This window comes from Bos indicus, chromosome 27, assembly GCF_029378745.1.
Source record: "Bos indicus isolate NIAB-ARS_2022 breed Sahiwal x Tharparkar chromosome 27, NIAB-ARS_B.indTharparkar_mat_pri_1.0, whole genome shotgun sequence".
NCBI classification, from domain to species: Eukaryota; Metazoa; Chordata; class Mammalia; order Artiodactyla; family Bovidae; genus Bos; species Bos indicus.
In genome coordinates this window covers 43,405,689-43,417,113 of record NC_091786.1, presented here as the reverse complement: position 1 = coordinate 43,417,113, position 11,425 = coordinate 43,405,689, and the positions used below count along the sequence as shown (strand labels likewise).

General features: G+C 42.7%; 1 long non-coding RNA gene across 1 annotated transcript in view; it reads left to right on the top strand.

The window, feature by feature from the left end:
- The first annotated feature begins 2,027 nt into the window (after window positions 1-2,027).
- LOC139180225 (uncharacterized) overlaps window positions 2,028-11,425 on the top strand; it is a 28,645-nt gene continuing 19,247 nt past the window's right edge. The window contains exon 1 of the long non-coding RNA XR_011564550.1: window positions 2,028-2,252. This is a non-coding gene — a long non-coding RNA (uncharacterized lncRNA). The remainder of the gene's footprint in view (window positions 2,253-11,425) is intronic.

The window sequence follows — 11,425 nt, the reverse complement described above, 5'->3', positions numbered from 1 at the left end:
TGTGCCGACCCTGAAATTGAGGGGATCCATGATGAACCGCAGGCTGGACTTGCATGTGGAATTGACAATGCAGCATTCTAGTGACGCACCTTTAAAAAAGGCACCGGGCAGTAAGGCTGTGTCTCTAAATGCCAGACAAATTTTAACAGTAGCTTATACCACACACAGGTAATAAACAAGCTTGCAAACAGAGCATCTAAAGTGTGCATTATACTTGAAGGAGGGAAAGTAAAGATCAGAATAGTATAAATATGTCCTCCATAGCATCTACCAGATATACCAGCCTCAGACTTTCCTTACAGTCTAAAAGGAAAAATATAGACTCTTCCCAAGGAAAGAATAATTCAGATATTAGACATTTCAAACTTCATTTGAAATTCTTAAAAAGCAGCAGTTTCATGTCACAATATGTGATATGATTATTTGCATGGCAAACAGAAATTTTACAAATTCTGAAAATACAAGATTCTGGAATACATAAGACTGTGTGTGTAATATGGTTATTGGTCTATGCTGTGTTTAACACAACTTCTATATTTTCTCAAGAAAGGCCTTTACCAGTGATTGGACACATGATGTTTTATTGCACATGTCCACAGATGAGATGAGGCCACAGCTGTGTGTTTTCAGGAACCAGAACTTCTTCACAGGGAAGATCTCACTCATCACAGCAAGGGGGAGTGCAAAAGGAGGGAAAACATTGCCCATATCCAGGAAAAAAGTTCAGAACACCAAGCATTTTACCATTAAAGCAGCCTCACTGAAGGAAATCGCCAATAGATGTCTTAAATTACTCTCAGAAGAACTGAGGACTTTAGTTAGACAAAGAGTTAGCATGATTCCACCCGGATCCAGCCTTAATGCTTATTTGCTTGAACTCTAACAGTATATGTGATGCTTAAAGTATTAAAACTGAGAACTACTGTCAGCTTCTAATTGAAGAAGGGACCATTGAATCAGTTACACATGGAAATTCACTAGGCCGTGTCTCAAGAATTCTCTCCGTCTTATACTCCATTAAATACTCTGTCTTTGAATGTTTTAAGATAGGCTTTATGAAGCCACCAAATCACCATGTCCTTGGGCAACAAATAGTTTAATATGCTTGAGAACCAATCATCATATGGGTTAAGATCTTAACACGTAGCTGTGTGAGTTTAAGTCTTAAGTCTCTGGACCTCCTTTTTTATGTCAAAGCAAGTGGGATAACTTACTGAAGCTGAAACTCCAATACTTTGGCCACCTGATGCAAACAGCCGACTCATTGGAAAAGCCCCTGATGCTGTGAAACATTGAAGGCAGGAGGAGAAGGGGGTGACAGAGGATGAGATGGTTGGACGGCATCACCAACTCAATGGACACGAAGTTGGGCAGACTCCAAGAGCTGGTAGGGGACAAGAAAGCCTGGTGTGCTGCAGTCCTTGGGGTTGCAAAGAGTCAGACACGACTTGACAGCTGAACAACCAGTGGGAAAACAGTGCTTGGTTGGAGGAAATCAAAGATATAATATGCAGAAGCAAATGGCGAGGGCCTAAAGAATTGTGGTTGGTTATTTATAAAACAAATATACATTATCTGTCCAAAAGTGATAGAAAAATAATGAACGTTTTTCAAGGATGCATTTATCATACTGCCTTAGCCATCCTCTATGGAGCATACCCAGACATGGTCAAATAAAAACTATATTCTTCAAGTTATACCTGATTTGGGTCCTGAAAAGAGGGTCAAGGAATGTTAGCACAAATGTGTGTAATTGGGATAATTGATAAAAGTAATCTAAATAATAGTCAAGAATTCATTCTGAATCTTATCAGTATTAAAACCAAACAATGAGGTAGTCTGAGATGTCCCTTAATCCGTGTATTAATTATCAATGCTGCATAACAAATTATCCGAACATTCACTCAGCTTCTAGAGGTCAGAAGTCCAGGTATGGTTACTTTAGAACTCCCAAACACCACTTGGAATACACAGTTAGAATACGGCAAAATTCCGTAAGTCTCATAAATGCCAATGCTGATGTCACTGTGCGTCCTATAAAGCGGATGAACATAAGAAGGGTGAGGCTTTGCTCTTGGCCTCAGCTGCCACTGGACACAGGACACTGATTGACCATCATGAGCCATGGGACCTGCCGCCTTGACTACTGTCCTAACACTCACTGCTCCATACTCTGGGCAGCAGACACCACCCAAGCCTAGGGGGACAGACGGACAGACCACCTGGCTGCCAGCGGTAGTTCCTAAGAAAGTGTGAGTTTCAGGCCAAAGCTACCTCTGCACTACACACACTTACACTCACACACACCTGCTGGTGCTGAGAGTGAGTAACTGGCTTTTAGGAAATAGCTTGAACCAGGGAGTGCTGTATTTTTCTTTCCCACTCCTTGCAATATGTACATTACCCTCAGGTTTCATTATGGAAGGATGTGGTGTAGCATAAAATTTACCCAATACACACCCTCTTTTAATGAAAGGAGGAGAAAAAGTAAAAATTTTCACCATGGAATCCACAGTTGATGTGGTCTGGACTTAGATATTTCAATAATTTTATATTTAGAAAATGGATAAATAGATGTAAAAAAAATAAAGTATAGAGAGTTTTCATTTGCAAGCAAACTTGCTTTGTGGAACTAGTTCAGATGAAAGACTACAATCTTTTTGAAAAACCACTCCTCAAAAGATTTTTTTAATTTAATTTTCATTTTATATTAGAATATAGTTGATTTACAATGTTGTGTTAGTTTCAGGTGTACAGCAAAGTGATTCAGATATAGATATATATATGTATGTGTGTATATATCCATTCTTTTTCAGATTCTTTTCCCAACAAATTAGTACAGAATATTGAGTACAGCTCCCTGTGCTATACAGTAGGTCCTGCTTGATTACCTATTTTATATATAGTAGTGTATATATGTTAATCTCAGCCTCCTAATTTATCCCTCCCTCCAACCTTTTCCCTTTGGTAATCATAAGTTTGTTCTCTATGTCTGTGAGTCTGTTTCTATTTTGTAAGTTCATTTGAATTATTTTTTTAGATTTCACTTATAAGTGATATATCTGAGATTTGTCTTTCTCTGATTCACTTTGCTTAGTATGATAACCTCTGGGTCCGTCCATGTTGCTGCAAGTGATATTATTGTGTTCTTTTTATGGCTGAGGGAAGGGGGAGCCTGGTGGGCTGCCCTCTATGGGGTCACACAGAGTCGGACACGACTGAAGTGACTTAGCAGCAGCAGTATTCTGTTATATACATGCACAGGATCTTCTTAACCTGTTCATCTGTCGATGGACATCTAGGTGGTTTCCAAGTCCAGGCTGTTCTCAATAATGCTGCTGTGATTACTGGATGTAGGTATTTTTTTGAATTATGGTTTTCTCTGGATATATGTGCAGGAGTGGGATTGCTGGGTCATATGGTAGTTTTATTCCTAGTTTTTTAAGGAACCTCCATACTGTTCTCCACAGTAGCTGTATCAATGTACATTCCCACCGATAGTGCAAGAGGGTTCCCTTTTTTCACCTCCTCTCCAGCATTTATTGTTTGTAGACATTTTGAAGATGGCCATTCCGACCAGTGTGTGGTAATACTCACTGTAATTTTGACTTACATATCTCAAAAGTTTTTTTTTTTTAACAAGCCTCAGCTTGCTTTGATTTTTGCTCTATATCCCTATATCTTCAACAATGACTTAGTTGGCTTTTCCTCCTCTTTCTTTTTAAATGATTAAGACTTTTCCTGAAAGAATGTCTTTTTCCCTAGATATAAACACTATTCTTTCATGCCTGGTTACTACCTAATACAGTCCTCAACACCTCAAGAGCCCCGCACTCATTTTGCTGACTAATTGACTCTAAGAGTTTGAATTATTGCACCAGATTTTCTCATCCATAAATTATTACTCTGTCTGAAGCTGACCAATTCAAAAGATGCATCCAGTTGAGGAGGACACCAGAATCTCATCTGGAAAATTACTGTTCAAATTTATGTAGCTTCCAAAACGCCCAATTAATTCTCAAGATCTAATTTACTCCCTGGAAGAATCTATCATATTAAATTTACGTTCCTTCAAATTAAAAGATGATTTTAAAATAAGGGCTTTTGCACACTCAATATCTCTTTGTTCTCCGGATGAGACACACCAAATATGACTGTAATTAGCTTAATATTTTTCTACAGTGTTTTATAGTCTTTAAAGGACTTCTGCTTTTAAAGGATTTCCACATACAAGTCCTGGGAGCCCTTCAGATGCAGCGTATTTTCCTTTATCTGACAGTGTAAAACATGGGGACTTGGAGGGATTTTTCTAGGGTCCCATCACCAGTCAGAGGTGAAGCTGGCCTTTGTTCCGAGGCTCTTTGTAAGTACCCGGCAGGCCCTTCTCCCATCCGTATTTTCTGTGATTTTGATACACACCACAGGAGCCCAGGCACCCACAGGGACTTTGTCATAAACTGATGGAATGTCGTTCCTTCACTGCTCTCTTTCTTTAGCAAGGAAGACTACCTGTGTCTGCTACATGCATTACTTCTGGTGCAACGTTCCAAGACTCAGTATGCCTTTAAGGGGACCCGGCTGAGCGGGGAGGAGCTGGTGGGAGGACGAAGAGGAGCCCTTCCGCCTGTTTTAGGGACACTGTCCACTCCCCCTCTTCTCCACCCCACGGCACACGCCTCAGGCCCAGAAGACAAGTCACACAGCTGGCCAGCAACCGGCATGTCTGCAGAAGAGCAGGAGAAAGGCAGCCCCGCGCTCCCAGCCGCCTGGTGGGAAAGCTAGACGGTGGGAAAGCTGGACGGGACGGGCCAGAGCGCCGCCCCGTCACAGGCTCCTCCTCCTCTGTGTTCACAAGGACCCTCCAGAGACAAAGGCGGTTCAAAGGAACCTAGCATGAACCTGCCTCGTGCAGTCACTGTCAGACCAATGTTTCCCCCAAATTAAAAACGAGTGGCAGAACAAATGCGGCAATTACATTCTGAAATCTCGGGGCCGGGGACTGTCAGGGAGCTGTTTTTCATGTAACAATTTGAGTTGTGACGTCACAGAATCAGGGTCTCTTTTGTTGTTGTGTTGCCTTTATTTTTTTTTTTAATTTATATTTTTTGAAAGTATATTTCTTTTTATAAATTTGACTGAAATGTAACTGATTGACAACGTTGTGTTAATTTCTGGTGGACAGCAAAGTGACTCCGTTATACATCCGCTTTCACGTTCGTTTCCGTTACGATGTATCGCAGGATGCTGAGTACAGTCCCCTGTGCTGTACGCAGGACCTGACGTTTCCTGCTGCTGCTGCTGCTGCTCAGTCGCTTCAGTCGCGTCCGACTCTGTGCGACCCCATAGACGGCAGCCCACCAGGCTCCCCCGTCCCTGGGATTCTCCAGGCAAGAACTGTTACTTTACTTTAAATTCCCAAGAAAAATGAAGAAAAAAATACTTTGTTGTTAAAACAAAACAGACTTCCAAGCTAATTATCAGAACTTTTCTGAAGGGAGTTTTATAAGCAAAGAAAGGAACTCATTAAGCACCAATATGACAAAGAAAACCCAATTAGGAGTTTTATGTTCAGGATAAAAAGTTAATGAGTCCCAAAAGACAAAGTTGCCTTCTTTCTCTGGATTGATTTTTGTACCTTTTCTGTTAGGAAAATTTATTTTTAACATAATTTAACCAAGCAAGTCACTTGACCTCTCTGGGTCCCGGTCTCCTGATCCCTGAGTATCTCAATGAGCTTCTGTAAGAATAAAGTCAAGGTGGGTAAGACCATCGTTCAGATGTACCTGCTCTCACGCGACTGCTTTTCACAAGAAGAGGGCACGTACACTGCGTGTGCAGCCACAGGGTCCACGTCCAGGCTTCTCTTTCTTAATAAAATATTTATGTTTTGACAGTGACACATGTGGCTTTTCTGGTTGGCTTTAAAGTTTTGGGTATACCTTGCAATCTAGTGTAAAATTTTATAGGGTGGACTATCTCGGCTCATGGCAAATAGATGGGGAAAAATGGAAACAATGGCAGATTTTATTTTCTTGGGCTCCAAATCACTGCAGATTGTGACTGCAGCCACAAAATTAAAAGATGCTCCTTAGAAGAAAAGTTATGACCAACCTAGACAGCATATTATAAAGCAGAGACATTACTTTGCTGACTAAGTTCTGTCTAGTCAAAGCTATGGTTTTTCCAGTAGTCATGCACAGATGTGAGAGTTGGACCATAAAGAAGGCTGAGCACTGAAGAACGGATGCTTTTGAATTGTAGTGTTGGAGAAGACTCTTGAGAGTCCTGTGAACTGTAAGGAGATCCAACCAGTCCATCCTAAAGGAAATCAGTCCTGAATATTCATTGGAAGGACTGATGCTGAAGCTTCAGTACTTTGGCACCTGATGCAGTCTGTCATCCTGTTGTGTAGAGTTAAATCCAACTGTGGTCAGAGGTCTATGGAAACATTAAACTGTCAGATCTCTGTAACCAATTCAGGAATATTTAAGCCCCTTCAAGATGCAGTGATTTATATGGGGCTCACAAGTCCTGTGGTAAAGCTCTTGAACTTTGTCCACACTTAAGATTCAGACTATCCAAACAGATTGATTGCAGCTCTGGGAGGCTTAGTTTCCAAAGGCAGCCAGAGAGGACCAAAGCCACCCTGAAGGGAAAATCTGACAGCGTAGACTAGAGGCAACTGGGTTTCTAAGGCAAGTGATCCCAAGTATAACGTGAGGGTGTGTGCAACCAGGCTTCCCACTAGCTTTTCCTACCAAAATCCTGTGCAGCCTTGGGAAGTGGGGACTATGCTGGAAAGGAAGGACTGTCCTCTCAGGCACCCAGCCAGCAGGGAACTCGACACAGAGTAGGAAAGATGTTTTATCACCATCTGGTTGTTGTTGATTTTCTCTTGTTGCCTAGCAAAAGAGGTCAGCACTTAGACATCAACGACAGAGTTTCTCCTGAAAAGCTGTGACGTGACAGCTCAAGTTCATCTAGACAGTCACTTCAGGCTCACCAGCATCGCCACTTGTGTGCTCCGTCGTGTCCGTCTCTGCGACTTTGTGGACTGTGGCCCGCCAGGCTCCTCTGTCCGTGGGACTCTCCAGGCAAGAATACTGGAGTGGGTTGCCATTTCTTTCTCCAAATTAGGGCTCACAAGACCATAGAATCTAGCGATTTCCTCCTCACTAAACCACATGTTCTGTCCTATTTCTACAAACAGCCATTACTCTACTAGCAAAAGACAGGAAAAGGGGAAGTGAAGAAAGAGTTTTTAAATCTGGTGTCAAGACAGGCTTCCCACCCAGACCCAACTCCAGCTTGGATGACGACAGCTACATCCTCGTGTGACAAGTAGGTGTAAGTGAAAGAGTAAGGTCCAGTGTTCAGGAGCCAGAGTGGAGGGCAGTTGACTCCAGACAGCACCCTATGGCTCTTTTCAACAATTTTGTAATATATAGATATATATTTTGGGCTTCCCAAGTGGCTCAGCGGTAAAGAATCCACCTGCCAATGCAGGAGATGCGGGTTTGATCCCTGGGTTGGGAAGATCCCCTGGAGGAAAAAATGGCAACCCACTCCAGTATTCCTGCCTGGAGAATTCCATGGTCAGAGGAGCCTGGTGGGCTAGAGCCCATGGGGTCACAAAGAGTCGGACACAAATGAAGCAATTTAGCATGCAGACCCGCAGCACATAACTCATCTAACTGGTTTTCCACTTGTTTTTAGAGACATGGTGGGTGAAATGGCAGAAATTTATAAACATTTAAAGAGCTCTCCAAGTGGGCCAGAGAAAACCCACAGCTTTAGGAAGACAAGAGGTGGCAATAAATACGAAACAATGGCAGCTGGTGTTCAGAGACCAAGTTCTCCAAGGTCACCCCAAGGGTCAAAAAGCCATCGGCAACAGTGGTAGTGAGCAACCTGGAGACTCAGATGCCCACTAACAAAGTGGCAAGTGATGGTCCAGAGTTAGCGTAAGGATGAGTGGTACAGAGGAGTGTAAAAGGAGACAGACATGGCCCAAACCCCCCAGAGCTCAAGAGTTGGAAGAGAGGGGCTTCCCTGGTGGTCTATTGGTTAAGACTGCACACTGCCAATGCAGGGAGTATGGGTTCGATCCCTGCTTGGAGAACTAAGATCTCACATGCTGTACAGCATGGCCAAAGATTAAAAAAAAAGAGAGAGAGAGAGCTGAAGGGGAGAAAACACAGCCATTCTTATCCAAATACCGTGTGGGTTCTGTTAACCCTGTAGAAACACTGAGGACTAAGTCCAGTATGGGAGCCACGAGGTGTGCCTCATGGTGACTGACAGGTAAATTTACTCTGTTTACATTTAAATAAAATGAAAAGTTCAGTTCCTCAGTCCCAGTAGCACTCAATATCCACAGGGGTCTAGAGGCTGCTGTAGGCGACAAAGCAGACACAGAACCATCCTATCACCACACAAAATTTCTATTGACCAGCTCTGATCTAGAAGTGAGCTGACTTAGGCCCAGCAAACTACTTCCTGGAGGATCACAGGTAAGAGTTTTAGGTGGCACCTAAATGGAGTGTAGGCTAAATAACTGCTGAATAAAGGAAACAGCAGCAAGCGTCAGAAGTAACAGAACTCCTGAAACAGAGCAGGACTCCATGGTTCTCGACCCTAATGTCTTCAGCTTGCCTTTCTTCTGTAGAAAAACTTTAGCCAAAGAGTAAATTTAATCAGAGAAGGAAGAAAATGCAAAAACATAGGAACACCATCAGAGGGGACTGTTTTTCAGTCATTAAGTAAACTCAAGGACATTTAATTTATTCTCAAGGGCTACAGTAATATTCTGAGCCATATCCTGAGAGCTGTCTTGTAGATGCCGAAATCCCCAGCAGGCGGAAGAAGTAAGCATGATGAGCAGACTGCACCCATGATATAAGCTGCCACAATTCCAAGAGCTGGCCTCAAAGAAACGGGAGCAAGCCAACCCTGGAACTAAAGACCAACGATGCAATCTGCCGGCAACACAGGAGACCCAGGTTCGATCCCTGGGTCAGGAAGATCCCCTGGAGAAGAGGATGGCCACCCACTCCAGGCTTCTTACCTGAGAAATCCCATGGACAGAGGAGCCTAGTGGGCTACAGTCCATAGAGCCACAGAGCTGGACAGGACTGAGCGACTAAGCACAGACGGTATCAAGATCAGACCAGCACACAACTCATTTCAAGCTGACTGTCAGACCTGACTGCTGTTTCCACGTGGAGCCCCTTCCCTCTGTCTGTAAAAGCTCTTCCCCAGTGGTTCTCAGTTGGGGGCTGGGTGGGGGACTTTGGCCTTTGGACAGGAGGCTGCCCCATCCTCTGGTGGCCAGTCTCTGAAATAAAGCAAACTTTCCTTTCCACCAACCTTAGCTCTATTGGCTTTTGAGTGGTGAGCTGCCAGAGCCCCACGGTCAGTTACATCCCTACTATTCAAACAAATAAGAAAAGGCCTGCAAGGCACTAAATGTTACTGATAAGGTGACCCTTTAAGTTCGAGCCTGGAGGGTTCCAACCAGGTCTGTGATGATATCCGGAAGCCTTCAGAATGAGAATGATGACCACAGAGTAAAATCACATTTGCTCACACAGTTGCATTTGCACAATTATCAGATGCCACTATACCTGTGTGTTTTTAACGGGGAGGGAGGAGGGAGGGGGTTCGGGATGGAGAACACGTGTATACTGTGGTGGACTCATGTTGATGTATGGCAAAACCAATACAATATTGTAAAGTTAAATAAATTAAATAAAAGAAAAATAAATAAATTTATATTAAAAAAGACTATTTGTATATTTAACTTCCTTACTGTGTTTGACTGCACACTACAACCACCATTACAATTTGGAATGGAGACAAGAATAAAGCAACTCCAGCTTCAGGAGCATCTTGGCGATGGCTTTCAGGTCCTCCAGCCCTCCTTCCCAGAATCTGGGCAGTGAAAAATAAACGTGTATCAATAATCCTCAGAAGACAGACATTAAGAACTCACTCACCTTCAAAGTCAGTTGAACATCTTTAAAGCTGGAACACGTTTCTAACCTTCAAATGGGATAAGTAGGGTCAGTGTTCTAGGTTAGTAAACATAGTGTTTTGTTTTTAAAATTACTTTACACCAGGAAGTATGGTTAAACCTTCACATTATTTTATGAAAGTGGAATCATTGGTTTCACTACATGTCAAAGAACATTTTAGGAAAAATTCAGGCAACAAAAATCAGTTCAGATAAGTAATACTCAGACAAAGCTTTAGATGTATTCCTAATACTGATGTCTAGTTCAATTAAATCGGACATTTAGGCTAAAAGAAACGTGTTGCATCTCACATAAAACCCGTTTTTATTTCCTGTGGAGCCATTGTAGTCAACATTTCTACACAAAAGTAGTTATTGAAGCCTTATGATTTTAATAATTTTTCTGGCTCATCCAGAAAAACATCTCATTCAAGTGAGAAGAAATGGAATTCACACCTTGACCCAAGGACAGATAAAAAATTAAAACCAGATGCAAGGGGTGAGGTGTGGTAATATGCTTTTTACAGGTTACTCCTTACCTGCCCCAGTGAATGAAACAAATTTCCTTACACAATACAAATACAGTGTATGTGAGACCTAATGTGAGATGCCCAGCAAAGCATTCATTATTCGTAAATGTATTTGGTTAAAATGGTGCTAATGAAGCAAAATAGAGCAGTTTTTCTCTGTATGTAGAAATCAGACTTAGAGAAGGAAACATTTGTCCGATACAAAGCAAAGCTTTTGTCCTGGCTTGCTATCTCCCAAATACAAAACACTGATTTCAGTATCATACTAATCAATGAATGCACTTACTTCATTTCACAAATATGAATTAGGTACCTATTATTTGCTCTTGCAAACTTTTTTAAAAGGTGTCATGCAGAAGACAGAATCTGAAGGGCTGGGGGATAGGGTAGGTGATTTTAAATAGGGTGGCAAAGGAAAACCTCTTTAGGAGGGTGGACATTTGAGCAAACATTCAAGTATTAGAGGTGAGCACGGTACCAAGGACAATCTTTGGAGAGAGAGGCACCAGAGAAGGGAAGGCCGGGCAAAGGCCTCTGGACGGGCGCGTGTCTGGGGCATAAAGGAGCAAAGACAGCACTGCCGCCAGCAGCAGCAAGCCCGGGAAGCAGACCTTGGAGGAGGCACACAGTGACGGGGGACAGGCCCAGCAGAGGTGCACGGAGCGTCGTAAGGGACTCTGCTTGTGTTTGGGGTAAATGAGGAGCGGCTGGAGCTTAAAGCAAAGAGGGACACTATATCCAAAATTTTACACAAAATTTCCAGCGAACTGGTCAAAATTTTAAACAGATCAAGAAAAGTCTTCAACGACCTCATGGCTACCGGGGGAGAAGGGAGAGACAGACTGGGAGATTCAGACTGGTGTGCACACACTGCTGTATT